The sequence below is a fragment of the Hirundo rustica genome, chromosome 23 (genome assembly GCF_015227805.2).
Source record: "Hirundo rustica isolate bHirRus1 chromosome 23, bHirRus1.pri.v3, whole genome shotgun sequence".
Lineage (NCBI taxonomy): Eukaryota > Metazoa > Chordata > Aves > Passeriformes > Hirundinidae > Hirundo > Hirundo rustica.
In genome coordinates, this window is record NC_053472.1 from 2,946,368 (window position 1) to 2,973,910 (window position 27,543).

The 27,543-nt window shown below is 49.8% G+C and overlaps 1 protein-coding gene across 2 annotated transcripts in view; it reads right to left on the reverse strand.

Annotated features, from left to right (window-relative positions):
* Window positions 1-27,543, reverse strand: part of LOC120762462 (opioid-binding protein/cell adhesion molecule homolog) — a 298,800-nt gene that overhangs the window by 228,214 nt on the left and 43,043 nt on the right. The gene's annotated exons all lie outside the window — the stretch shown is intronic.

Genomic DNA, 27,543 nt, shown 5'->3' on the forward strand with positions numbered 1-27,543 from the left:
CACATTTTTGCTCCCCCAGGGTTTAACAGCCCAATTAGGGGAGACAGCAACACTTCAGTAGGTGCTGGCCAGAGCGTGGCCTTATCCCTGGAAACCAATTCTCCCTCAGACTTAAATACGGACCCAGTTTTAAACGTCACTTTTCTTCACAATGGAACAGGTCAGGAATTATTCTTCCCAGCTTTATCTGCTATTCAGCTCTGCCTTTTGTTGGTCTCCTCCTTTTGACGCTGTGAAAGAAGCAGACCTTGCAGACAGAGGTTTCCCAAAAGTACTTATTTTCCTCCTATGGGAGCAGGCAAACCCTGCACCCAAAATCCAGCCAAGTGACCATGCCAAGATGAAGCACGCTGTTCCCTGGGTTGTTTTTCCAAGGAGAACTGTGTCCGCAAAACACTCCTGGGAGACAGGAAGAGGAATGGGAACAATGCTACAGCAGGACCCGGCAATAAATACCTGTTAAAGGGGCCTGTTACGGCTTTGCCTTCTGCAGTGGTTTAATACATACATAGATCAGTAAATACTGTAATAGAGGCAGTTTTCTGTACAACACCTTTTGCCGCTATTTTGCAAGCGCAGATACATCAGTGCAGCATCAGGCTCTTAAAAATGCTCAGGAAAAGCTGCTCGGGAGAAGCTGCAGGTGCCGTTACCCAGCACCCACACGCCAGAACACACGAGCACGCCTCAGACTCACACTTCTGCTGCAAAAGAGGGGAATCAAGGCACTTTCAACAGCAGAGCTCGGGACTAAGTGTCCTATGGAGCAACTCCCAACACCCCACTGGGAGACAGGAATCACGATCACCTCTTTGTTTCCCATCTCCCTTTTCATCCTCCCTTTGCCTCCGTTTCCCCCGCTGCAGGAAACCTTGAACGCTGGCTCCCTACCAGAGGTATTGAGAAGCTGAACAACTGAGCAGCATTCTGAGAGCCTTTGAAGGAGCTGTACAATGTGGGAACAGCGGTTCACGCCAAACAATAACGTGTCCTCGCTCGCAGTGCGGCCCCCGCGATGACTGTCCTCAGCACAACTGTCAACTCCACTCCTGTTGAAGGATCTTTATTATTAGTGATGAGCTATGAAGCAGGGTGAATGCAGCTTGATTTTGCAGCTCCAGCACTTAGGGGGAAGAACGAATTGTGTAAACCCGTTATCAGAACCACGGAGTAAGAATAAATGTGGAATCCCACCAGGTGACATCTTGCTTTAGGTCTGTGTTTTCCCTCGCTGCTCCACACACCTCTCCTGTGAAAGAAGCACAAGCTCCTCTCCCCTCCCATAGCCCTTACCCTATTATTTCTACTTTTTATATCCTCAGACATTCCCACATTCACTGTAAACTCCAACACTCCCTCTTAAACCCGTTTCAGGCAGTTTCTCTGCAATGCTCGTAAGTATAAAATCTTTCAGTGATGGTTGCAAAAGGCGAAATCAAATGACAGGTTGATTTAGTGCAGCTCTTACTAACAGCTTGCAGAAATTAGAAGTAAATATGAGGTCAAACAGCTCGCAAGCAATTTGACATTGGCAATTGCAGCTTAGTTAGGCTCCTCTGGTAATAAAGAACCACCGTGTCTTCCCTTTACCTCAGTGCTCGGCAATAGAAAGGTCATTACCAGCTAAAGATACTGCAAGAATAACACTTTAAACCTTTATTATTTTTAACAAGACATGGGTATTTTAAACTATGTCTGTGCAATTCACTGGTGGCACGCTACAATGACTGGAAATGGCTCAAAATAATAATAAAAAAAACCAAGTGAAATTGGAAACACAATACGGAACCATCTATGGTTCTTAAAGCTGTGTCAGTCAGTTAAGCAAAAACTATGCTTGGGCATAAGTGAGCATGAAATTCAATATAAATATCCTGAATGTGGTAGAGAAGCAGATGAAATATGTATACAAAATGCTAAAGTAAAATAAACAATGAGCTTTGTATAAATAAACAATAAAGAAATAAGAAGATTAAAAAAAAAAAAGTTGTCTTTATGATACAGAGGGTTGCTGAGAGCAAACCCATTCTGCAACTGTCTGACATAGATACTTTGGGGATGTTGATTATGCTTTTAATTCTCTTTCATCAAAAATAGAGGTAATTAGGGACAAAATAATTCCAGTAAATGTCAACTGCCTAAGACTTGAGAAAACTCAGAAGAGGCAAAGTCACACACAAATGTTTTGAAGTGAATAATAAATGAACTGTGGGCTCTAAACAATTATTTTTTGAAGTATCCCTAATGTAAACTAACCAGATGTCCTGGGTGAAGAGGGTGAGAAATTGCCTTGACAGGCCACTAATTCCTTCACTGCAGATCCCTTCTGTGAAGCAGGGATTATCAAAATAAATAAATAAACAAATGAAAGTAAGCACAAGTGGCACAACATGGCTTAAAAAGCCATGGAAGGCCAGTGCAGTTATTACAAACAACTGCAGTCCTAAAAACATTCATGGAAGTTCCTGTCTGAACTTCAGTACCTGTTTCGAACGGGAAAAGCACATCCCTGGCTTTTCAGCCAAGTCCCTCTTTTCGAGATGTGTGCCCCCAAAACAGCAGCAGCATCAGTAAGCCCAACTCGGTTTCCAACTTCCCCACGCCTCAGTTTCCCATCTCTCTAAATGGGAATAATAACAGGGCCCCATTTCCCGAGCTGGAGCGTTGCAGAAGCACTTAGATGCCATGGAAACGGGCGACATTCCACCACCCACGCTCCCCCATGCCGGCTCCATCATTCAGCAGAAATGCAGATGGACCAGCAGCTGGCCCAGAGGAAACCTCCTCCTCCTGGGTGAAGGGCGGGCAATATTTGGCAAACCTCTGCTCCCAGCTCCATCTCTTGAGTGTCAGCAGCCGCTGTCTGGGTTTTGTCCCCTGGAAACTTTTCCCAGCCCATGCCATCCCACCACTGAATGCCACCTGGGAGCTCTCCTCTAGATACTCTTCTCTGCTGGGACCCAAAATCCCGCATGCAGGTGCAAGGGAGCACATCCACAAGGTGCAAAGGACTCCCACATTGCACAGAGATGCTAAAAACCCCAGGCAGGATTACCAAAACAGCTGTGGAACAAAGATGTTCCTCTCCTGAAAGCCGAGTCCAATCCCATGCACGTACAGACTCCTCCACTATCTTCCCCAAGCAGGGAGAGGGACTGACCTGTAACTCATCCCACCTTCACCAAGCTGCAAGAATTATTCATCAACGTGCCAAGCTATCAATTTCCTACGTACATCCCAACTGGCCACACCGCAGGTAATTAGAGCCTGCAGCCCCCAGCGATTCAGGAGGGTTGGCACTGAGACGCAGCGTGGGATCCAGGAGCGCCCTGGGAAATGATGGGACCGGTGTGGGTCACGCTGGTTCATATGCACATGATTGGCTTAATCAGACATAAGACTGACAATAGAGCAGAAATTTGAGCTGCAGACCAGGTCGCGCAGGCCAGCTTGGTAGGAGACAAAGAAAATCAGAAATGTCAGTAGCAGGTCTGTAATAATTGCATAACAATTTCAGATGATAATTTTACAGCAGAATTTTTCCCTGGCTTTCTACCCTGTGCAAATCAAGGCTAAACTGAGGGGTTCAAATGCATGAAGATTTTGACAAAGCAGGACAAAACCAGTAAAGGACACCCTCACACTGATCTCCACTAGGATGGAGGGATGGGGGCAGCAGGAGCCAGAGGCAGCCAGAGAAAAGCAGAAACACTTCCCTGGCCAGCAAAGGACACAGCTCCACACCACTTTTGTCATTTTCCCCGTTCAGCAGACAAGTTCCTTGGTCACTGCAGAGGACCAGGGCCGTGGAGAGCAATTCTGAGCCGTCTCTGCCTGCAACCTGTATTTGTTGGTCCCCTGAGTGGCTGCCTCAGACAGGCTTTGCTGTATTTTAGACCTGACATTACCCAGCAGGCAGTGAAAACTGGCTACTCATTAACTTTGCCAAGATGGGAGCAGCTCCCATAAAAGCCACTGAAACCACTCCGGCATTCAGGGTGTGTGTCATTTAGCTGTGATGTGTCCCTCTTGCTGTTTGGCTTTTCCTTTTCCCTTCAGTTTTATTTTTACGTGGTGACATTTGGAAGAGAAAGCCACTGAAAGCAGCAATATTGGACACTCAATTCCTGGCTCCCTCACTGTCACTTAGCAGAAAACATTCAGAAATTTGATATTTGATCTTCCACCTCCTCTTTGATCACCTTTTTGTGCCTCTACCACTCCAAGGACAAAGTGGCTTAATAAATTGGAGAAATGGGCTGAGGAGGCTGCTCTGAGAGGGATTCAAAGTAAAGGCAGAAATCAGATGTACAAATTGCTCGCTACCCAAGATTTTGGCAGGGATGTTGAGAAATTTGTGTACTTGGTGCTATTTCAGGTCAAATTTCCCAGAGAGGGACTCTGGCTGGTTAGCAGGGAGTTAAACAAGGCTTAATAAAGGCAAATAGTTAGCAGGTAATGGATTGCTGAATATTCAGCCAATGAGGCAGCACTCAGCTCGAGTCCATAGCCACCAGCAGCATCATCCACTGATGGATTTATCCCAATCTACCACTAATAACTGCAATATGCTTCTAACATCTGCTAACCACTTATTAACTCTATACAGACTCCTGAAGAGCTATCAATAACCCTAACTTTAATAAGAAGGGTGACCCCGTAGCCAGCATCAGGACAGAAATGTCATTCAATCAACTTTTCTGGCTGGGCTGTTTTCCTCTGCCGGAAATCTCCTGGGAGCGTCAGGCAGGACAGAGCAGCACGTCCAAGGTCAGAGAGTCCTCAACCAGCCTCGTCCTTGGGACCACAGAGCCCCAGCCCCAAACTTCAAGGCGGTGTCACACATCAGGCTGCACGTCCTTCGAGCTCCTCGGTGGCCACTACACAGTTGATATTCACCTTTCAACCATAAAAAATAAAAAGTGTTCATGATGAGATCAAGTGCAGTGACCTCATTCTGCATGCACCAGCTTCCCATGTTAGAGCAGACATTTTACTCTTTGCAGATGTGAGGTGAAAAGCGTGTGTTGAGGGGAGGCACCACAGTGAGAGCCGTGGGGAAGGACAGCACAGAAGTCACGTTTTCTTTCCATGGAGGAAGCATCGTCCTTCTCCACAGTCTGCTCAGTTGCATGGGGAGTGCTCACAGGGAGGAGGACATGGGGCAGAGCCCTGCTGCCTTCTCCTCACCCTCACAGATGGTCCCTCCCTGCTGCTGTGGGTGCCAGCGCATCCCCAAGCCCTAATGTCACGTGTCACAATGTGCTAACATTCCATGGTGCTCCCTTTGCACACCTGTGTGACACTCCCCACCGCAAAGATGGGGAAACTGAGGCAGGCTGGCAGATGGGTTCCTGCTGCTGTTTCAGTGCTGCTTCCAGGTCAATGTGCCAGCAGCACTCTCACATCCTGCAGGGATGGAATTCATAAGCCAAAGCCCAATTCCTCCACCAACTTGAGTCACAGGCAGTCTCCAAGCCAATGGATTTGGGTTCCAGCAAAAGTTTGAATCCCAAACTAACACAACTGCGCCCCATCCTGTCCAAAGGGGACCCTATGCCAGCCTATGGAGCAAGCCCCATTTGCCCATCGCTACTCCTTCCAAAATAAACAGGTTTATGGTCATCGTTCCATCGGTCCAAGACTCTCATGGAAAAACCCAGCCTGCACCGCGGCCAGCACCACCACCCCGCGCTCCACAGACCGGCTGCGGATCTGCCGCCGTTTCAAGAGCCACTTTCTGCATCCCAACCGTCCAGCACAACTCTGCCAACCTCTACCACCTGCTCTGCTTTGGCCTGCACCACTGCAGCCAGAAAAGGCCCTGGCATGGCGCGGATCCTTGCGGGGTTTGCAGCTCCGTGGCAGCGCCGGCGGGCACAGCTGCCTGGATGCTGCTGCATCCCACACCGCTGGGCCGGGTAATGGCCATTGCAGCACCAAATTAACGGTGCATCTGCTCCTCGCTGCAGACGCCGCCGAGAGTGGGCTGTAATTTCGTCTCCGATCCCCCAAATAATGTTTGTTGTCGTGCTGTAATCTTGGCAATCAATGTAACAGCTGAACAGATCGTTTCGGCTGAAATATTTGCTAAACACGCGAAGACCTTGAAACCACACCTCAGCGTGTGCGCATTGTGTGCAGAATTACACACTGAACTAAATGAGGACTGGGTGGGGGGAGACACGGGGAGAGCCGCCAGCCAGTTAAAACATGAAAACAACAAGGGAAAAAACAAAACACCAACCCTTCAAGAGTTTATCTGCAGCATGTTTCACCAGCAACACCTTATTTCCTGTAAACCAGGCAAAACAAAGCTTTCAAGTGCTCTTTGGAGCACTCTGCTGTCCAAGATGGATCAACTGAAATGTGTATGCAAGGCTCTCAGAAGTGGAATTTAATGGTCACAAAAATCAATTGGCCAAACCAGCTGCACGCATATTAACCTCCTGATGTCCCTCTCACTCAGTGCTGCCTTCACTCAGCCAGCTATAAATAGGCTAAGCCACAAAATGTTTTTATTTAGGGAATTTAGCAAGAGCTGCTTTTTTGATTTCTGTGTTTAACCTGCTTGAAATGCCAGCCCGGGAAATGAAAGCGGCAGATTAGCGAAGACAAAGCCACGGGTGACCAGGTTACACTCATGGCCACACTATCAACCACCTGCACGTCCTTCTGCAAGTCATGGTACTGTGGTATTTTACTTTTTCCTCTTCAAGAGCTGTGTTTATTTTGAAATCAGCTTCCTGGAAGAAAGAATCTGACTTGGATACAACAGCTGGGCTGCAGGACCCTGACTGAGCCTGGGGTCCCCAGGCATTAACTTCACATTTACCTGAAATAACGCAAGGTCTTTGGGGACAAGAAAGAAAAGTTGCTCTCTTTTTTGGGCAAACCTTTGTGCTTCCAAGGTTTTGATTTCTTCTAGCACTGCAAAGCATTTGTATAAATTAGTGCAGACATCTGAGATACATCAAATTTGACAGGCCTGGGGCAGGTTCAAACTTCTGATCACAACATCCATCACAAGCACTGAGCTATTAATCAACTATTGATCAAAACAAAGGGGGAGAACAAAACTTTTCACTTCAGTAATTGATACCTGAGCACTGACAAGAGCAGGTCCACCACCTCCCCCTCAAGACTGCAGATTGCTCAGCTGACCCCCAAAATAAATTATTCTGTTAAAGCACCTCACCAAATGTGGGCCTTCAGGAGACCAAACACCACAGAAGGAAAAAAAACAAACCAAAACATCTCATGGACCTGCTCAAGCTCCACCTTTGACCCTGTAATTCAATCAAGCAAAAACCCGGATGACCTCAGTGTAAGAAGTAGCTGGAAGAGGTTGGAAGACCAGAGATGTTACTGATGGAAGCAGGGTCTGGGATTCTGGATAAGAGGGGGTACACCAAGCTCCTTGGTCTCATGCCCAGTGGGGCTGGTATCTCTTTTAAGGCAAAGAAAGCATATTTGCAAGCTTGAGGCGCCAAGATACAACAGCAAAATGGGCAAAATCCTTTCAGTGAGGCCCAAGCAGCCTTTTAATCCTCCAAGCAGCAGATCACAGCTGCTGAATCACAGCGCTCTTGACTGGGATTCAAAAGAGAGAATCTGGGGTCACTGGGCACCTCCACGGTGATGTGTCAGGCTCAATTCCTTGGCTGCGACATCCCGTCCATTTCTAAACATCTCATTCAATGGGGTTTCAACCATCTGCACTGCACGGGGACTTGTCTCCAGCCCAGGCTGCAAATTTGGCTTGGATAAAACCAGCAGGAGCCAAGGAGTGAAACCAAGGGGACAATGGCCAGGAGCCAGGAGAGCCACCCCAGCACAAGCAGCACCTCCACGGTGCCATTATCCTGGGGACCGGGCTCTTCCCTCCCTCCCTAGAGGAGAGGAGGGAAACACTTTGCACGTCTTTATCGCGCCACAGCTTCTTAATCCAGCAGCGGGAGCCAACCTGGCTTGCCCGGATCCCTCACGGAGACACGAGCCTGCCAACCTGCTGGGAAGCAAACGGCTGCCAGCGCTCCCAAAGCCTTGGCAGCTCTCCCAAGGTGGAGAAGCAATGGGCTTTCCCTGGAGGCACCAGGCAGACAAAGCAAGCTCCGTGCTTCCTACAAGGCGTGCGTGGCCCTTGCCAGGGGACACGTGTCCCCGGCAATTCCCTGTTGGGCCGCGCGACTCCGAGGGAGCTGGGGCAAAACCTCATTGCAACAAGGCTGGTGGAAGCCATGTGTGCCAGCCACGGCAAGAAAAAAAAACATTGTTTTCTTAAAAAAGAGCAGCCATTTTCCACACGTTTGCTAATTACTCATCAGATTTTTCTAATGAAGGCACCATACGACTCCAAGGGAGCTGGGACAAAACCTCACTGCAACAAGGATCCTCGTGGAAGACGTGTGGGCCAACCGTGGCAAGAAGAAACACGGTTTTCTCTAAAAAAAGAAGAAATAAAGTAGCCATTTTCCACACATTTGCTAATTACTCATCAGATTTTCTAATGAAGGTGCTGTGCTGGGTGCTGGGAGACGGAAGGATTTTCTGCTAAAATCAAATGGAGTAAGTGCGGCATTTACCAAGGGATAGGCAGCTTCAAAGCTTTCCCTTCCACTTAGATTTTAAGCACTTCTACAAAAGAACATTGATTTTGGGTTAAATTGACTGATTTTATTCATAGCTGGTTCGTATGGTGTATTCAAAAGACAAATTGTACGAGACTGCAAGCTATGGATCAGCTCTGATAATTCAGAGTCCTCTTTCCTTTTTTTTTTTTTTTTTCTTTTTTTTTTTCCCCTAAATATTTTCCATGCTTATAATTTGCTATTATTTGGCCCCTGCCTGGACAGAAAAGGCATTTTCACAGTATGGGAGCTTGTCTTTGAAGGGAGAGTATTATATTTTAATGCCAATTACAACAGAAGTAAGAATCAGACAGCCCTGCAACCCTTTAGAGCTCCTGCACAGCAAATGGCCTATTTGGGGAGGGGATGTGTGTTTTGTTCAGAGGCATTATATTTATGCAGAGAGTTTATTGACTCCAATTTAGTTGAAATATATAATAAACATGTGTATCGAGCACTAAACACTTGTGACAAAGATCAGCTCTAATCCCTCAGGTGCACTGCTGTAGCTGTTAAGAGAAGTGCTGTATGAATACTCCTTAAAAATATCACACGCCAGGAAAATTTAAGGCTATTGCACATATTAGGCGTAAACCAGCAGGTCTGGGACACGCTGGCAGATGCCTTTGGACATGCAGGAAGGAGCATCAGCTCCTGCCATCCCAGCACAGATCACTGAAAACATCCCAAAATATCCTCCTAGGCTGACTTCAGCACATCCCTCCTCATGCACGCAGCTGGCCAGCTGCAAACAGCTGGATGCAAACCAAAGCCACCTGACCAAGCCATGGTTTGAGGCTGGGCAGCTCAACCACTGCGACTCTGTTTCCCCATGGAAGCAGAGATGGTGAAAGCCACTGGTGAGAGGAATTCTGGGGGGAATTGTTTGCAAAATGCATCTGAGGAATTAAGACAGCAGCTGCTAAATTAATATCTGCATCATCACTCTTGGAATCACTGGAAAAACCCTCCAAGACCATCAGGTCCAACCTGAGTCTGATGCTCACCTTGTCCCCAGCCCAGAGCACTGAGTGTCACATCCAGGCATTCCTTGGACACCTCCATGGATGGGGAATCCAAACTTCCCTGGGCAGCCCCTTCCAAGGCCTGAGTACCCTTTCCATGAGGAAATTCCTGCTGCTGTCCAAGCTGAGTCTCCCCTGGGCCAGGCTGAGGCCCTTCCCTCTCCTCCTGTCCCTGTTCCCTGGGAGCACAGCCCGACGCCCTCAGCTGTCCCCTCCTGTCAGGAGTTGTGCAGAGCCACAAGTTCCCCCCGAGCCTCCTTTTCTCCAGGCTGAGCCCCTTCCCAGCTCCTTCATCTGCTCCTCATTGGATCTCCAGACCCTTCCCTATTAACTTTGGTTCCATTCCACATTTCCTTGCAGCAGAAACACAAACCTACAATGGTAAAATCCTTCTATCCCCACGTCATGGAAGGCTGCAAGACTCATTTTCTTAACTAGGAGGAAGAGAAATCTCAACTATCAAAAATCTTTCTCTAGAAACTTACAGTTTGGTGACCCCAAACAATTCTTGGGTTGAACCAACTGGATTGTTTCAGAAAGAGGAAGAATTGAACAACTTCAAAAGATGCTGAAACACAAAAACATGCAGAGCACTTGGTTCAAAGGCCCGTCACAGGGTTTCCTTCTGTTTTATTCAAACCCTTTGGGGAATATATTTAAATAAATGAAATCTAAACAAAACAGTGGTGTTTGCAGGGAGCGGGGCTGAGCTTTCCACCCCTCCCCTTTTTTTAAAAAGGAATTCTGCCACCCAGCAAATGAGCAGAAAAATGTGTTATTCACTGAGCTCTACTTAATGTTCTGAATAAAAAAAATAATAAATAAATAAAAGGAGAACAAGTGCAGCAATCTGAACAGATAATGAGAGCCTGGTGGTGATGAACTTGAGGGACACAAGACAAATCATCACTGAGAATTGTGTAGGGGTCAGAACTCATTGTTGTGCCATGCACACGCTCCCCAACGGGGATGCTGAGGAATTAGGGATGGCTCCTGCAGCTGTGGACAATCCAGAGGAATACTTCCAATGAGCCTGTTCATGTCACACCCTGAATGTGGAGGAAAAGAGGGGGAAGAGGGCACAGACTGCAGAGCACTAGGTCAGGAGTGCTGCTCCTTCAGCTGCATTTTCTACTGATCTGGAATTACTGAAGTAAACACCTTAAAAAAATGCCCAAACATCCCAAAACTCTCTGCATTCCAAGCACAATAAGATTGTCAGCACTCAACCACCGACCACACACAAGAGCTACAACCCTTGAACGGGAGATGGGATTTGGACCAACCCAGGAGCATTCTTTTTTTCCCCCATGAAGTCCAGATCCCAAGTCCAGCACCCTCCCTTCCCCAACAGGCAAATTCCCACCAATTTTTGCCACCTCCTGGCACCTGCTCTCTCAGTTTGCAGCCTGGGATGCCAGAAATTGCCTCTGTTATCATTTCAGGGCATCCGGCGCTGCTAATTGATACACCATAATACTCTCATTTACTCAGCAGCAAGCTGGAGCGTTGATAATTGATGGATTGGCTTGCCTTTGATGATCCGCAAAATTACAAGCCCCAACTCTGCAAGATGCTGAGGATCCCACACGAGAGCCTGCAAACTCTTGAGCCGCTGCTGCAGCTGAGCAAAAGGAAAGGGACTCAGGACCAGGCAGGGCTGGACCTTAATTCAACAGCCCCCGTGACTTTGTGGAGTTGTATCTATTAATATGGATCTAATTGTGGCTTTATATCTTATTACTGTCAAGTGAAATGAAATTAGGAGGAAGGAGATGCTGCTCCTCCAGGGAGCATCTGTATTTCCAGTCCCAGAGAGCTTTAACTTCTGGAAGAGGGAAAATGGATGATAAATGTCAATAAGACATCTCTTTTCTGCTCTTTTCTCATTAAAAAAATGCTTCCTGCAAAAACCACAAAACCAAGGGGACTGCAGGCATGGAACTGTGCACTCCTGCCCAGTTTCATGATGCTTTTCTGAGAGGAGCTGCTTTATTCCAGCCCAGCTTCCCTCGGATATATCCTGGAGAACATCAAGTGCAGCACACAGCAACTTGTGCCACAAACCAGTCGTCGAGCATTCTCCTCCCAGCACATTCAGCAAACTGCACGGCTGGTTACAGAGGAGGGGGGGAATGTCTGGCCACACTGACATTAATCAAAACGGGATTTCTTGAGTGAGTTTTACAGATTTCTGACCCGGCATCGCACAGCGCACTCGCGAGGTCAAGGAGACGTATGCCTGAAGGATGGCGGTTGCATGGCTCCTCTCAGCCTCAAAGTCAGTCAATCCATACTTTCCCTCGATACATTATCGCTTCCTCAGAACAGACTCCCCCATTTGCAAATGATGATTAACGCTCTAATCTTGGCATAATTACTCCTGCCTCTCAAACCACACCGAGAAAAGGAAGAGAAAGGGGAGGAGCACCGAGGAGCCGGTGTCCCACTGTCACGCCACCACTTCAGAGCCAGCTGTCCACGAGACAAGTCACGATGGCGGCGCTGTCCACCTGCTTGGAAACAATGTCACAGGAGCTGAGGAGGACACTGGCCATCTGCATATATTCCCCTCATTACTGTCTCTCCAGCTCAAGTCACCGTGGCTTATCGGGTTTTAAGACACACAGCAAGGTCGTCGCCACCAAAGTTCTCCCGGTTCGCTTCCCAGAATTTGTTCTAGTTATTCCTATCCGGGCACTCGGTATTATTGCCATTAAATTATGATAATTTAAGCATCCTGCGTTCTGGGCAAAGCAGACAGAGATACCCAGTCAGGATTCTTGCCAGAAACACGGGCTGGCTGCACCTCCTGAGTATCTCTTAATTATCTCTTTCTCTTTCTGGTAGGGAAAGGTCTGAGCTCAGGTGAGTGCTCCCTGCTCCCTTCTATTTGATTCAATTCTCCGGCTCATGAAATATGCTCCCGCTTCCTTCGAAGGACAAATGAAATGAAACAGCCTCTTGGAAGGAGACAAACGACAGAGGATACGGGTGAAGACATAATTCAAGAGACTTCAGGAAAGTCGGGTGGTGATTTTGAAAGGTACTCAAGGAATTAATCCAGGAATGAAAGAAACAGAGAGGGAAGTCAATTAATTCACTGCAGCACTGCATGGACCTCTGACTGGAAGTCAGCTGCAAGGAGTGCCCAGGGAGGCTGAAAGACACTACAGACACTGTATTTTAAAAAAAAGGGGCTGAAAGGTGATTTTTCATGCACAGAGAGAGAATGTGGAGCTAGAACAACACTAAGGAGGTGGGCAAGAGCAAGAGCCACCAGGATTCACTTTTCCCCCCTCCCTGTGGTGAGCCCCAGCTTGGCTCTGAAGGGAGGTGCCTTGGATGTGGCATTTGGCAGCGCTGTGCGCCTAACAGCACCCACAAAGGACTGCCAGGTGACTTCAAGGACAGACAAACAGGAAAAAGGGATCTCTAGGAGGTGGGAAAGGACAGCTGGGCACTGAGCAGCACAGGTGATGCAGAGGAATTCAGAAGGAATTTGACAGAGGTGAGTGGACAGATGGAGTGGCCTCAGGGCAGCCGGGAGCAGCCACCACCCAAGGAAAAGTCCTCCACGGGTATTAAGACCATCACTGGAGGAAGGAAACAGCAACACCTGGGAACAACACTGGCCAACTTTTGTCCCGTGAAATCTCTGGAGAAACCAGACCCTCCCTGCAGCCAGGACTGGCTCATCTCCATCAGCACAGGGCAGCAACCCAAAACAGAAACCCAGAATGGTTTCGGTTGGGAGGGACCTTAAAAATCATCCTGTTCCAATCCCCCTGCCATGGGCAGGGACACCTTCCACTAGAAGGAACAATTCCAGGGATGGGGCAGCCACAGCTTCTCTGGGCACATTTTAGTGGATACCATTTCAACCACCCTCTGTTTGCTCTTTGAGGCTCTCCAGAGCCCCAGCAGGGACCAGAGGACGTCTCTCAGAAGCGCCGGTGAAGCCGGAGGTAATTAAATACGAGGGGCCTCCCATTGTCAGCATTGTGCCTCTGTTTTGGCAGCCAGCTCCAGCAGAGCAGAGGAGGGAAGATTTGATTTTAATCACACAGATTTCAGGTTTTATTTTGCTCATTAAAATTTCTGATAAGGATTTAGTCTGACATTATGCAGTATTTTGGAAGAGGATGTGTGGCAGTGGGGGGGATTGAAGCAAACGACGTCTCCTTGTGATGAGAAGATCATTCTGCCTCCCCACGACAGACACGAGGATATGAGCAGGTGTTATTTCAAAGGGAAGGGATTTGGGGGGAAGAGGGGAGCAGGAGGGACTCATCCACACCAAATCAAGGATCTAAGCCTTGGATTATAGAGAAAAAAGGTCCAAAGTCTGAGATTACAGAGCCCATTTCAGATCGGTTACTCGCCTAACGCCTTTCCAGGCCTCATCAGAGAGAAAGGAACATTTTCCCAGAACACAACCAGAGATTTCCTGGAGTGTCCCAGCCTCCCCACATCCCTGCAGAGATTGCTCCAGAACAGGCTGGCGCTCCCCACTCAGCTTTGTCCTGGCAAGGGGAAAAACGATGGAGTACAGGAAATAGGATTGTCACCATTTCACTGCTTCCAGGAACAGCACCAAACACTTCATGGAGAGGAAGGGTGACAGCATGGACAGGGGAGGGAACAATTCTTTGGTTTGCTTGTTGATTAGGATCCAGCAATCGCAGGCAATTTGCCTCCTATTTCTTCAGCAGCTTTACACAAATACTACTTTAAGACCTAAGTGTTATTCACCGAGAACAAGAAGCCTGCGTGAAGCCAAAGTCACCTGAGCAAGAAATAAATGAGCGAATGCGAGCTTCACCCGGGCCTGCTATTGCCAGACATTTGGATTCGTCCCCACAAAAGCACTTGGAAACAAGATGGATTTCTTTGTCCCCAGAGGATGTGTTGTTCTTTTAATAAGCCTTAAACCAAGCGAGTTGTGCAGCGTGAGTGGTGCAGAAGATGAGATGAGCTTTTAACTGCAGTTCCCTGGGTGCTCTCAGCCTGTGTACCCACCAGCTACAAGCCAGGCAGGAGATCTGGGGAATGAGCAGAAATCTGGGAAACAGATGGAAAAAGAATCTATGAAATACCCAGTAATTCCCACCAAACCCAGGGCAGCCAGAATGACAACAGCAAGAAATGCCCAGCCAAGCATTTCCAGCGTATCTGAAGGGCTTGTGCCACCACAGAGGCTCCCTGGTGCATTCAAACAAGCACCCAGAGCAACAAAATTCCTCTGCAAAAGGGGTTTCTCTGGGTCAGCCCTGCCAACCACCCCACTGAGGCAGTAGTTGGCACCAGTCCCCTCCTGAACCTCCCCTCAGTGGTGACTGGGCCTCAGTTGCGTGCCAGGTGCTGCAATTAGAAGGCAAAGAAAATAATGCAAATGACACCATCGGTGTGGTTTTAACTCCTTCTGATGGAAATCAGTAGCTGGGAATGAGCAGGGATGCACATCCTAAGTGCAGTGGAGTCCCAAGGGCCCAGAAATCCATCCTGGGTGCCAGGAAGGGATTTGATTCACTGTGCCAGCTACAATACCTGACTGCCCAGGGCTGGATCTGTCCTTCCCACCACGGTGATGGCAGCGAGTCCCCAAATCCTCCCCCAGGAGAGACAGAACACCCTAAGCAGCAGCAAAGGGCTCAAGCCCATCATTCTTTGTGGCCCCATCCATCAGGCCGCCCCTGGAGTGCTTCAAACCCCTCTGGTACCCGTTAAAGGAGCCAGTTCTGAGTCAAAAATCAATTAAAAGCTTTGGGTTGAGCCCTGCCCTGTCCCTGCAGTCCTGGCACACCATGGTGGGGGGTAAAAATAGGGATTAAAAGCCATCTGCATCCATGGAGTGCTGAGCAGGACCCCTGAGCCACCTCCCCCAGCAGTGAGGCCACCTCTTCTCAGGTGTTGCAACTCATTTATTAGATCTCTCCTCTCTTTTCTCCTCCACCTTTCACTGCCTTTATTATCTTTTTTTTCTTTTTTTTTTTCCCAACCAAAGGGAAAAGGAAGAAAAGGAAATCTCTCCACCACAATAGTGTGTCAGGCTCCTATCATTTTCAAACCCTCCTCTCCCCCTCCCTTTCAACTCTCCTTACTTAGCTGAGAATTTTTCTTCATTAAAATTAAGCCTCATTTCAGGCTCATCTTCTTTCCTCCCTCTCTCCTTTTCTCCAAATTGAATGAAACGTGATCTCCATCAACCTGGCCTCCCCTCCCTCTCCTCTCGCTTTCAGAACCAGACTTTCCTCACCACAAGGAAAATAAAAATTACCCAACCATCCATCCATCCTCCTCATCCTCTCCAGGAAATCAGCCTCACTGAAGGCGACTGTTTCTGCCAGGAGCTGCACGATTCCCCCGCTGCCCTCTCCCCCCCGCCACATCCCACTTCCAGCTCATTCTCTTTAATTGGGAAGTATTTTCTCCCACATAATGGAATGAGACCTTCTCCTCTCGTTTTCCTTGCTGGCACTTTTTACCTGCCTTAATAATCCTGCAGCTCCCCTGGAAGGCAGCGGGAAGGGATTTGGGGACCCTCTCATCAATCCACACCCTGCGAGAGCGGCTCAGCCCACGCAAGCCCTGGCATCCTCTTGGAGGAAAAGCAGACAGATGGCTTTAGCAGGGCTTTCCCCTCCCCTCCAGGCTTCCAGTAACCTGTGGCAACACTGGATGGTCAACAGCTGCTCCAAAGACATCTTGGGGATGACACCAGCACAATCTGCACATCCAGCCTGAGCAGAGAGCTGCCTTGGCTCCACGACCTGTGCTCAGCAGGGATAACCCCGTCCCATTTCCCAATTTCTCCTACTTTTGTTGTCCTTCCCTCCAACCTTCTTCCTAATGCTGCTGTCTTCTCCTCACTCCAGCTTTTTCTCAACCAAAAATGTGTATTTAACATTCTCTGATGCTCAAGGCCAGCGGGCTCGTTAGCTCTGCTACACCTGGATCAGGATCTGGAGACAAATTGCTGCTTCATTACAGAAGCTGAGGCTCTAATCCTTTTTTTTTTTTTTTTCCAGGCTGTTTAACTTGTAAGGACAACAGATGGATCCAGGGCTGTATAATGCAGACTCCTTAAGATCCATCACAGAGTCTTGGAAGTGCAAAAACACAAGGCTGTGGAATGTGAAACCAGAGCAGATCTTAGAGCGGTCACCTCAAATTAGGCACAAAGAGAAAATGCGCCAAGACTGGAACTGGACTGAAACCGCCAACTTGTATTGCTGAAGATTAAAGAGAAACCAAACTTTTTCCCTCCAGATCCCACAAAGTAATTTAAGTTTTTTCACTTTTGTCTCTGCAGTGAAAAAGAACAAGGAAAAAGTTCAGTAAAAAATTAGCTAAGAAATGAACATACTCCTGCTTTACTTTTGAACGGATGCTGTGAAAGAGCCGCAGCCTGAAAACCTCAGGTCTTCCTTTGGGATTTTTCACAAAGGCAGCGGAAAACTTTGACCTCCCAAAAGACCTCCTGCAAACGTTCTAAATGAGAAAACATCCAGCACCACCTTCCTTTCAGCATCTCAGACCAGAGCTGAACTCCCCTGCAGAGCTCTCGGGCAGCGTGGGAGGCTCTCAGCTCCCTGTCCCCTGCCCAGATGTGCAGCACATCTGCTGACCCTGCCAAACCAGCTGTTTGCTTCTTGCTGTGCAGAGCTCCAGAGAGCCACAGGTGCTGTCCCAGGTCCACCACAAGTACAGGCACCCACACCTGGGGAGCAGTGCCCATCCTCGCCAAAATCCAGCTCCGCCCAGCCAGAACACAGCGGTGGTATTCACACATGCTGGCAACACCCTCTCCCTGCCAGACTGGGGACTGAATCTCTGAATCCTCGGCCGTGGAGAGGCATTTTCACTCCTCCGAGGTTTAACTGCTCCTCCCTCCCTGCAGCAGCAGGTGCCTGGGAGCACCCGTGGAATTCCATTAGTTCCCCCTGGAATGCGTTGTTTGGGACAGCAGGCCGCTATTGCTGGCTTCTCTCAGGTCTTTAATCGCCTCCCAGGGGACGCTGAACCGGGAGCCTGGCATTTACCCTGGCACCGCCTGATCCTCCCGAAGGAGCCTCTGCTCCAGCCAAACCCAGGCGCTGCCAAAGCAAACCAGTGCCTGGCCTCGGGGCAATTCCCTCCTCTCCCTGGAACACATCCCGGGGCCGTTTTCATCCTCAGAAGACTCAGAAATCACAGAGTTCAAGCAGGGATGGGCAACCATCCTTGCCAAAGCCAGCAAAGCCCCCGGGAACACTCCAGCTTTGCAGAGGAAACCTTGGACGCCCGCCACGACACGCTCGCCGCTGGTTTAGGGATTTGCCGGGACAATGGCAGGACAGCAGCTCCTACCCAGGGGCAGGAGGATGAATAGGCACAAGAATCCCTATTTAACACACACAATAGCTCAGCCCGGCTGCCCGTGTAGGTTCACCCGGCGTTTGTTCACGTTTCCCCGCTCCTTGGACTCTCTCCTGGTCCCTTCCCAGAGCTTGGAGGCAGTAACTTGCCTCCTTATCTGACCCAGAAGGACAGCCAGCTGTCAGCACACAAACACGGCCTTTGTTTATCCTGAAATGAAAGCTCAGTTAATTAAAACCAGAAATCGCTTTCTCTTATCTGCAGCCTCTGGCCCCCGTGGCAGGCAGGAGGCTCGGGGGCCACGCTCGTGCCCCAAGCTGCTGACAAAAGCACCCACACAACGTCCAAAACTCCCTGCCGGCACCTGTTGCATCCTCCTTCGGGATTCATCCATGGGAGATGGGAATTTGTCAGGCAGCAAGACTTTCTCCACATTCCCGTGCAGGCTGATGCCACTCAGTACTGCCCCATTCCCTGACCACGGAGCTGCAGAGCCCTTGGCTGATGTGCAACGAGCGTCACAGTCTCAGGGCTCTGCGTTTGGAATCCTGGGGTGATCAAGCCCATTGTGCTGTCACCGCTGTCCCCTCAGAGCCCAGCCCAGCGTTCTTCCAGCAGAGATTCCACCCTCCTCTTCCACACCGTCACCAGAGGGATGAGCCTGGCCGGAGCTCCCAGGCAGGGGGGCTGCCCACAGCCAGCCCCGCTCCCAGCGCGGCTCTGGGTGCGCTGGGAGCCCTCGGCGGCAGCAATCACGGCTATGCAAGGCAGGAGCTTGACAGAGTGCCAGTTCTGCATGCTGAAAATTGAAAGCGATCAACTTCCACCTTGCGTGCAAGGCAGAGAAAAATCACATTCAGCTCATTGAGAGGCTTCAACAGCAGAAAGATTGATCAACTTGATGAGAAGTGACTCTCTCTGTCTGCCGCCCTCCTTCCCCCCACCCTCCTCTCCTGTTGATCCCAATTTCAGCACAAACAAGGGAGAGGAGGGCCCAAAATGGAGCCCCTCTGCTGCTGGCTGGGTCAGATACATGGAAGAAATTCTTCCCTGTGAGGGAGGTGAGGCCCTGGCACAAGATGCCCGGAGGAGCTGTGGCTGCTCCATGCCTGGAAGTGTCCAAGGCCATGTTGGACAGGGCTTGGAGCACCCTGGGATATTGGAAGATGTCCCTGTGCACGGCAGGGGTCAAAATAAAATGAATTTTAAGGTCCCTTCCAACCCAAACCATTCCACGATTCTATCCCAGGGCTATTTCTCCCTAAACAGGTCAAAGCTGCACCGAACTGCAGAGGATGTTTGGCGCTGCTCCTGGGTACCACAGAGGATGCAGCAATGGGCTGCTCCTCACCCTGGGGACACGAGGAGGGTGCCCAGGATGAGGGACCCCACATGCCCCAGCTGTCTGCCCACACACAGGCTGCTCCCTCCCTCCCTCCCCTCTCGCCTGGCACTCCTCACTTCGCCATTTACACGTGTCACACCAAAATCTCTCTCATTAAGCAGAAATTGAATTTCGTTAATTAAAGCAAAAGAAATCAATTAACCTTATCAGCAAACAGGAGCCCATTGGAAAGGGAATAAGGAGAAGGCATCCCTCCCTCTCACCCCGAGCCTCCCCTGGATGCTCAGAGCCGTGCACGGGCAGCTCACTGTGGGCTGCAAACAAGCGAGACGGGACTGCGGGGAAGGTGGGGAACTGCTGACAAGAGGAAAGGGATTTCAGAGCAATTAACACCCCCAAGATTTACCATCAGGTTGACAAGCTCTCAGAGTAGCCATCACTCAAACCTAAGGATTCAATTAATTTTTTTTTCCCCTCTTCCCCCATCTCCCCTGGTAGCTTTGCACGTCGTAGCAGAACGACTCCAGCGCGGAAAGAAGATTTAAAAACCAAACAGAGCAGAGTGATTTTAAAGGAGATAAAAGCATAGTTTCTCCGTGTCCCCCAACAGCCAACATTTGTTTTTCCTTCCTTTGCTGTTCGCCTCGCTGGCACAGCTCAAATGCAGCCATTTTGTCACTACCCCTGGATATTTGTACGTGCTCCTTTGCTTTTGCATCTTGCAGAACCTTAATCCCAGACTCGAGCCTTGTAGGGAAGGGCTGGCTACTCTGGCGTGTTTAATTCATGCTAAAGGTCCCAGAAAGGACCTGGCAGTGGCTCTGCCACAAAAGCTGTCCCTCTTAAAGGTGATGGTGCTGAGGTGAGAGGACACACCCAGGCTTGAGCACACTTTTAACCTGATTAAGACCATTAGTTAATAATCCCGTGATTTTCTCCCAGCCAAGTGGGACAGGCTTTGCCTACAGCGCTGCGAGCAGAGTCTGTGGGACCTCCTGCTTTTCAGGACCACCCTGTGCAGAGGCAGGGAGTGAGGGAAGCCTCTCCCTGCTTCCTGTGGGCAAGGATGCTCCAGAGGGGAGCTGACATTCGCAGTGCTGGTGGAAATCTGCAGTCTGAGCATGAGCCTCTCCTCCAACCCAGGCAGATGAGCTCAGCTCTTTGCTGCTTCAGGTTGTCTCTTGGGGTGGATGTTTGCACCCAAACCTGCTCCGGCCAATCTTCTCTACCTCTAAAAGCCTCAGCTGAAGGAGTCCTTTAATGTCTCAGTCTCTCTATGCAATAAAAGCATCACAATAATAATAGCTTCTGCTGAGCACCCTTAATCTGTGGAGATCCAGGCACTTTAGAGAGGAGCAAAGCTATTATATCGAGGGGACAGCAGAGAAAAGAACAGGGACACGGGAAAATATAAGGATTTGCACGCAGAAATCAGCAACCCAGGCAGCACAGACCCCCAGTCTCCCACATCTCCCTCCAAAGCCTGGGAAACAGAGACACAGCCCCCAAAATCAGGTAGAAAAAAGGAATGAGCAAGTCAGCAGTGCCCACCGAGGGCAGGTGCTGAGAGCAGGGGGAGGGAAGGGGTTTCCTTTTCCAGCTGGAATGCTCTCTGCTTTCCTCTGGGGTGATAACTCTTCCATTCCCATAGGAAAGGGGGGTGATCTCCCCCAGTTTCCTCACCCCTAGAAGGGCATGGAGTTGTCCCTCTCCCCCACCTCCCACAGCCTCTGACCCTCCTGGGGCCCAAGCCCTGCACCGTCCCTCACCCAGCCCCAAAACACCACCCAGGGGAGGTTCCCCAACTCAGGAAAACTTTTGTGATCCCCCCCCTAAACTGCCAGTGGGCTGCAAAGACCCTCAGATATCTCAGGAGAGGGTTAGAAAGATCCATCATTATACCAAGGAGACAAAAATCCCTGCTTTCTCCCAAAGTTTTACTGCAGTCTTTGCACCTCCTGCTCTGTCCTGCCCTTAAACACCCTCAGCCAGTTCTCAAACCTCCTGCCTGCAAACTCCAGAAAACCTCTCCCTGAGCAGCCTAATGAATGAGGTGGGTTCATGCAAAGCTCGAGCCCAAGGATGAAATGAGATGGAGATTTCCCTGGCTGATTCAGGGATTTTTTTTTTCCCCCCACAGATCAGGATGCTCAGTTCTACCAGGTGGGATGCTCCTCCTGGGAGCAGGACTGGCAGACCAGGAAAGCCCAGGAGTTAGCAGAGATTTCCTGAAGGAATCTCATCTGTGTGAGGAATCCTCAGGTGCAGGGCCAAACCAGCAGGTGTTTTCAGGAGCCCAGACAAAATCAGGGAAGAAAGAGATGCAAATATCCCAGGAATGTGCCCGGCAGTCTTTTGTGTGAGCACATTAGAATACAATAGAAATGTGACTAAAAAAGACTCAACAGAATAAATACTGCACTTATAATAGGCCTCAGGGAGAGAAAGAGATTTAATGGCAACATATTAAATGTAAATCAACACAAAAGGTAACTGGGAAGGGAAGAGATATACCAGCTTAGGGATTATAGCACAAAGCCGTAATATTTACTCACGAGATTAAGGCACTTATAGGAAATGAAATATTGTCCTTTGGAAATAATTCAATCCTTTGCCTTTATCCAGGAGGATTGGATCTATCAAGCTGTTTGAGAGATGCAGACATAAATTCACACCTAATACTAGTGGAGGGATGGGGACCTGCATCTGTCACAGTGCTCTGCAAGGACTCCAGGTTTTCCAGGGGAAACTCCTCTTGGAGCAGCAGCCTCTGCCTGCACATCCCTACCGACACCCAGAGCTGCTCTGAGCAGGGATTTTGGATGGCTTGGATGAAGCAGAAATGTCTGCTGACCATTTCCTCCCCACAGTTCCCAACCATCCAGCACATCCTGGGCTCTGTTGACCTGCTGGTCCCCAGCTGGATGGCAGGATAAAGATGGCAAGGCTGCTCCAACATCCTCTTGGTCAAAGTGCTCCCCATCACCTCGATCCTCAGCATCTCAGGGTCTCAACTTGGGAGTGTTTCCCTGCTGTGTAAGAAGCTTCAGCCAAAACATGCTCGAGGAATGTGATGTATCATCACCAAACATAAGTTACCTCCCAGTTTACTGTAATTTTTTTTTTTTTTTTTTTTTTTTTTTCCCAGGCAAAAAAAAAAAAAAGATAAAACTCTAACAACTCAATCTGATTTCCAGGTGCCAGGCAATAAAAAAAAAAAAAAAAAAAAAAAGACAATCTCCTCATTTCACAACTGCAAAGCTTCCCCTAAACCAGATACCTCAGCAGCTTGTAAGGCCCCAATCAGCAAAGCATCTTTAGCACCTCGCAATCTTTAATAGACTCGTCCTCTGCAAACCCCCGGCGAGGCTGGGAAGCGCTATTATCTCCTTTAAACAGGCAGGGAACAACGGCTGGGAAACTGCCGCCCCCGGCGTTGTCTCGCTGCATTGGAGACCTGTCCAAAAACCTTAAATTAAGCAGGGCACTGCCAGGCAGCCGGGCCGGGCTTAACTGCTCCTCACTGCAGAGAGCTCAGAGCTGCCAAACCTAAGGCATCCTGCTGGCTGAAGTGGGCAGTTTAAGGTTAAAAATAAAAATCAAAAACGCGAGCAAAACCCCCAACGACAACGGGGAAACAAACAAACAAACCAACCAATCAAATAAACAAACAGCACCAGAAAACGGTGGGGGGAAAAAAATAAATAAAGGGGGAGGGAAAAAATAAAAGAATGCTTAAACTCAAACAAGAAGTCATCATCATCCTTTTAGCCAGACAGGAAGGCAGGAAAGCCAGACCTCCCTGTGGAGCTGTCTCCAAGATGTGCACAGCTCCTGTCCCTTTCCCTGCATTATCTTTTTTTTTTTGTTTAATAACCAGCTCCTGGTGGAGAAAACAATATTGGCTCTGAAGTGCTGCTGCCGGCTCGGGAGCCCAGCCGGGCTAACGGGACCATCAGCACCGAAATCAGCCTCTGCTTAAACGCTCCCGGGTTAATTCCGGATCAACAGCCTCTCCAGCTGCCACGCCTCGGGTGCTCCCAGCCCAGAGCATCCCACGGCCCTGAAGTGGTTAATGCCACTTGGAGTGCCCGGGGAGGCTGATAGACACAGCCCGGCTCTGCACTTTATTTAATAACAATTACCCGGATAGTAAATGCGACCCTGCTGTTTTCGCTCGCTTAAATTTTTTTTGTTTCCCCAGCTATGGCGGTGTCGCTTCTCCCGAGGCGGCCTCCCCCACTTGGCAGAGTTAAATTGCATTCTGATTCTATTAAATGGTGCTAAATGTCTTCGAAATCAAAGAGCAAATATAATTTAAGTGCCATTTGGGTCTTCCCACAGGTTCTCAGCTGCTCACTCCGCAACCAACCTGTAGAAAGCTGCCTGGTGACAGGGGTATAGTTTAAAAGGAAGCACGCAGCCGGCACACACAATGCAACTCCCTTCCACAACACGGCCTTTATGGAAATTCAAAATGCACGGTGGTTACAGCCTAAAACACAGCAGCAGAGAGGAAGGGAGAGGGAAGGCAGCAGGACATCTGGGGACAGCTTTGAGCATCACGGGGTCCAGCCCACGGCAGGGAAGGGTAGGAACCCTACAAGTCCTCCCTGGATCCAGATCTCACCACGATACCAAACACAGCCCAAAGATGCTGCCCACACCAAAGCCCCGGGAGCCCAAAGCACACCCCACAAGTCTCAAAGCACTCCCTGATCCTGTTTTGACAGCTGGCCTGACAGGAAGGAGGGGCAGAAAGGTTTCAGCAGGGATGGCATGAGGAGCAGCCCTTTCAGGGGGATCCCAGGAGGAGCAGTGGCTGGCAGGCAGGGAAGAACAGGGAGCAGGGATTGCTCCAGCAAGAAAGACCCTGTAAGCAGAAAGTTAAGATGATAAAGCAACCTTAAGGTGTTGGTTATACGTAGCAATTTCAGGGCTGGTTTTTAAGGGCAGGGGCTCAATAGAAGCAAAAAGCACTTAATTAAGGTGTTCAGAAACACCAATTGACCTGAGGTGCTTTCACACTTCCAGCAACTACCAATCAGGAGTGTTTAAAGGCAAAGTGCAGTGCAGAGAGAGGAAATCTCCTTTAAGGCAGCCGGGGTTGGGTACCAAACTGGGAATAATTTCACAAAAGCATCTTCTTGGCGTGGTGCTCGCTCCTGATGAGGCAGAGCCCACCTGCAAAGGAGCAGGGCTGCAGCCAGCGCACCTCTGCGAGGCCAGGAGGCAGCCTGCCAGCTGACAAACCCGCTCCTTAGCTCCTGCTGAGCACAGAAACAGTCCTGGGGGCAGAGCCCAAACCATCACATCGCCACCAGCCAGAGAGAAGGGAAGAAATACAGCTGTGTACAGCCTTTCTCCCACTCCAGTGAGCAAAACAACAACCTCTCTGCCCTGGATTCTGGCAAGTCAGTTTTTTCTCCCCCTTCCCTGCTGCTGTTGTGTTGTGGATAGACCCAGCTGGCTCCATCAATGCCCATCCTCTACATCCAGCGCCTCACCCCACACCCAGGGCACAGCTGCAAATCTGAGGGTGCTAAAAATGTAGACACATAACACCGAGCTCGTTTTGAGCATGGCTAACAAAAGGCACCACAAGGCAAAGCTCATCTGGAGCTGTCCAGAGCAGGAGGACCCGCTCTTCTGCTCCCTCAGCACAAAGCCACAAATAGTTCAGGCCCTTGCTCTCCTTTGAGCTGGTGGAAGTGACTAATTGTATTTTGAGAGAGAAGCAAATCATCGCTCAGATCATCTGCACCAACTCCAATAATAGCTGATCTTCCCGCAACGATCTGCCACACAGCTCCCGGGCTGCTGCCTAAGCCTCATTAGGCAGCAAATGCTGTGCAAAGGCTCCATGAGGTCAGAGTCCAAGGCTGTGCCCTGCCAGACCACAGCTCCCTCCTCGAGCCACTGCAGCATCCCCTAAAACCTCTGAATTGCCAGCACATGGGGACTATTTGCAGCCAGGAGAAGCATTGCTCAAACATCTCCACTGCTCAAACCCAGTGCACCAGGGGCAGGAGGATAACAGCCCTCCAAAAAGCCCTCCTGGCTGCTGAAGAGGTGAGTGCCATGTGCAGCTTGGGAGGCTGGAAGTGGAGATGGAGCATCCTGTAAGGTCGTGGCATCTGTTGCCAGCCTCTCCCTCTAGCAGCAAAATTCCAAGGAAGTGCATTGCCAGCACCTCAAGGACAGCAGCTCCTGATCCCTGGTGGTCTTTCCAAGCTTTTATCCCCGCCCTTGGGGATACACTGCTGACCAGTTTGAGAACCAGGCAGGGGCTTCCTAAGGAAATCAAAGGTTTATAGCAGGGATGAATTCAGTCCTGACTCCATTGCTGCAGAGCAGCCCCAAGCCCCAGGGACACTGCTCTAGCCTGAGGCGCCTCTCAGAGCAACACATGAGGAAAAACCTTTGGCTATTACACCACTACCTGGCACCCACGGCTTTGCCAGGTGTCCTTGTCCTCCCCCTATTCCCTGAACAGACACAGGAGGAACCAGACCTGGTTTTGAGCCTGCATCACTCCCTTGTAGCGAGAGCAGCCCAGGGTTTTTAAACATTCAACGCTTCCTGGCCAGCCTGGCCTGCACTACAGAGCTGCTCAGATCAAAAGATCTTCAGCTCAGAAGATTAAAAGGCTCCAGGGATGGGTGAGAGGATGCAGAGCTCTTCACCTCGAGGTGGCTGGCCCCATTTCTAGGTCAGGAACAAGCACAAAACCTGTTTCTGCTGCAGCAGAGGAAGCAGCCAGCTTGGCTTCAGCTCCTGGCCGTCAGCAGTCCCCTTGTGGGGGACAAACAGGACATGAACACCCTCAGGGACCCAAGATGGGCTGAGGCCACCCCGCTGCATGGCCATGAGGAGAGAATTGCTGAACAGGGGATGTTTTGGAGGGGATGTCTTGAAACCCACACCTGGCGCCAACAGGGATGTCCCAGCACGGTGCAGGAGCACCCATCTACGAGGGACGCTCCAGCCTTCTCCCTGCACCCTCCAGGAAAAAAAAAACACTGCACGCTCAATTCACGCCTCATCTCCCTCCCCGACAGCTCACAAAGCCTGGAATTCTTGGCTGGGCTGGCAATCTGGCACTTTCTGCCGGTGCCGGCTGCACGTTCAGGGAGCGGCGTTAAAAATACCCCGCGTGCCCGCATCCTCCCCGTGCCCACCGGGCTGTGCCCCCCCGGCTCACCGAGGTGCCGCAGTGCAGGAGGTCCCTGCCAACCCCGCCTCGGGTTTGCAAGGAGAGGTGGGCAACAGATGGAAGGGGCTCTTCATATCCCTTTCTCCGTTTTTAACCCGGCTGCACGCAGCTGGGGCGGTGCTGCTGAGGAAAACGGTGGCGCTTTCAAGAAAGCCGCCCTCAAACCGTGGTGGTTGTGGCGCTCTGGGGTGTGTTTAATTCACAGGATTGTGTCTGTAGGCTGGATCCAACAGCCTGGGCTCGGTAGCGTGGATGAGAGAGGAGTTTTAAGAATTCAGGAGAGGTTCTCATCGCCTTGGGGATGAGTCATTTGTTGTCACAAGGATGATATCATAGTTACGATGTCCTGTACCAAATGTTTCTGTTGTAGGGAAGTTAAATCATTGCTGTCCCAGGATGGGACAATTCCTTCAGGAAATTATTAAAGTCACCTTCAAAGTTTAAGGGTAAGAGCCTGAAGAGAGCTCTAAGCTGGTCCCTCTGTTCAGATTTTGCTCAAATGGGATGATCTTCTCCTAAAAGCCCAGCAAGCATCACGTCAGAAAGTTCTTGCCTTTTAAAAGCTGGCCAGCGAAGAAAACCCTCCAAGTTTCCTTCACCACCACCAGAGAGTTGCAAAGAGTGAGCAGTAACTCTTATCTGCTTTGTGACTATGGAGAAACTTGGGCACCCAGCACAGCTGGATTTTTATGGAGTTAGCAACAGGTGCCATAAAGTAACTCTCCATCCCCAGAGAAACCATGTTTGTGGAGAGGTTCTCCAAAGGGTGCATTTATAACCGAGACTTCGACACCTGCCTGAAGTTGCAAGAAGCAATTTATGAGGCAGGGGGGAAAACAGTTTGACTGGGCTCAAGCCTGCTGAGCTGCAGCAGATGGCTCCTGCAAGAGTGGGGAAGGAGGAGAGACATCTCTATGCAGTTACGAAAGGTTGCCTCCTCTTCTTAGTCTGCTCTTCCCCACCTCC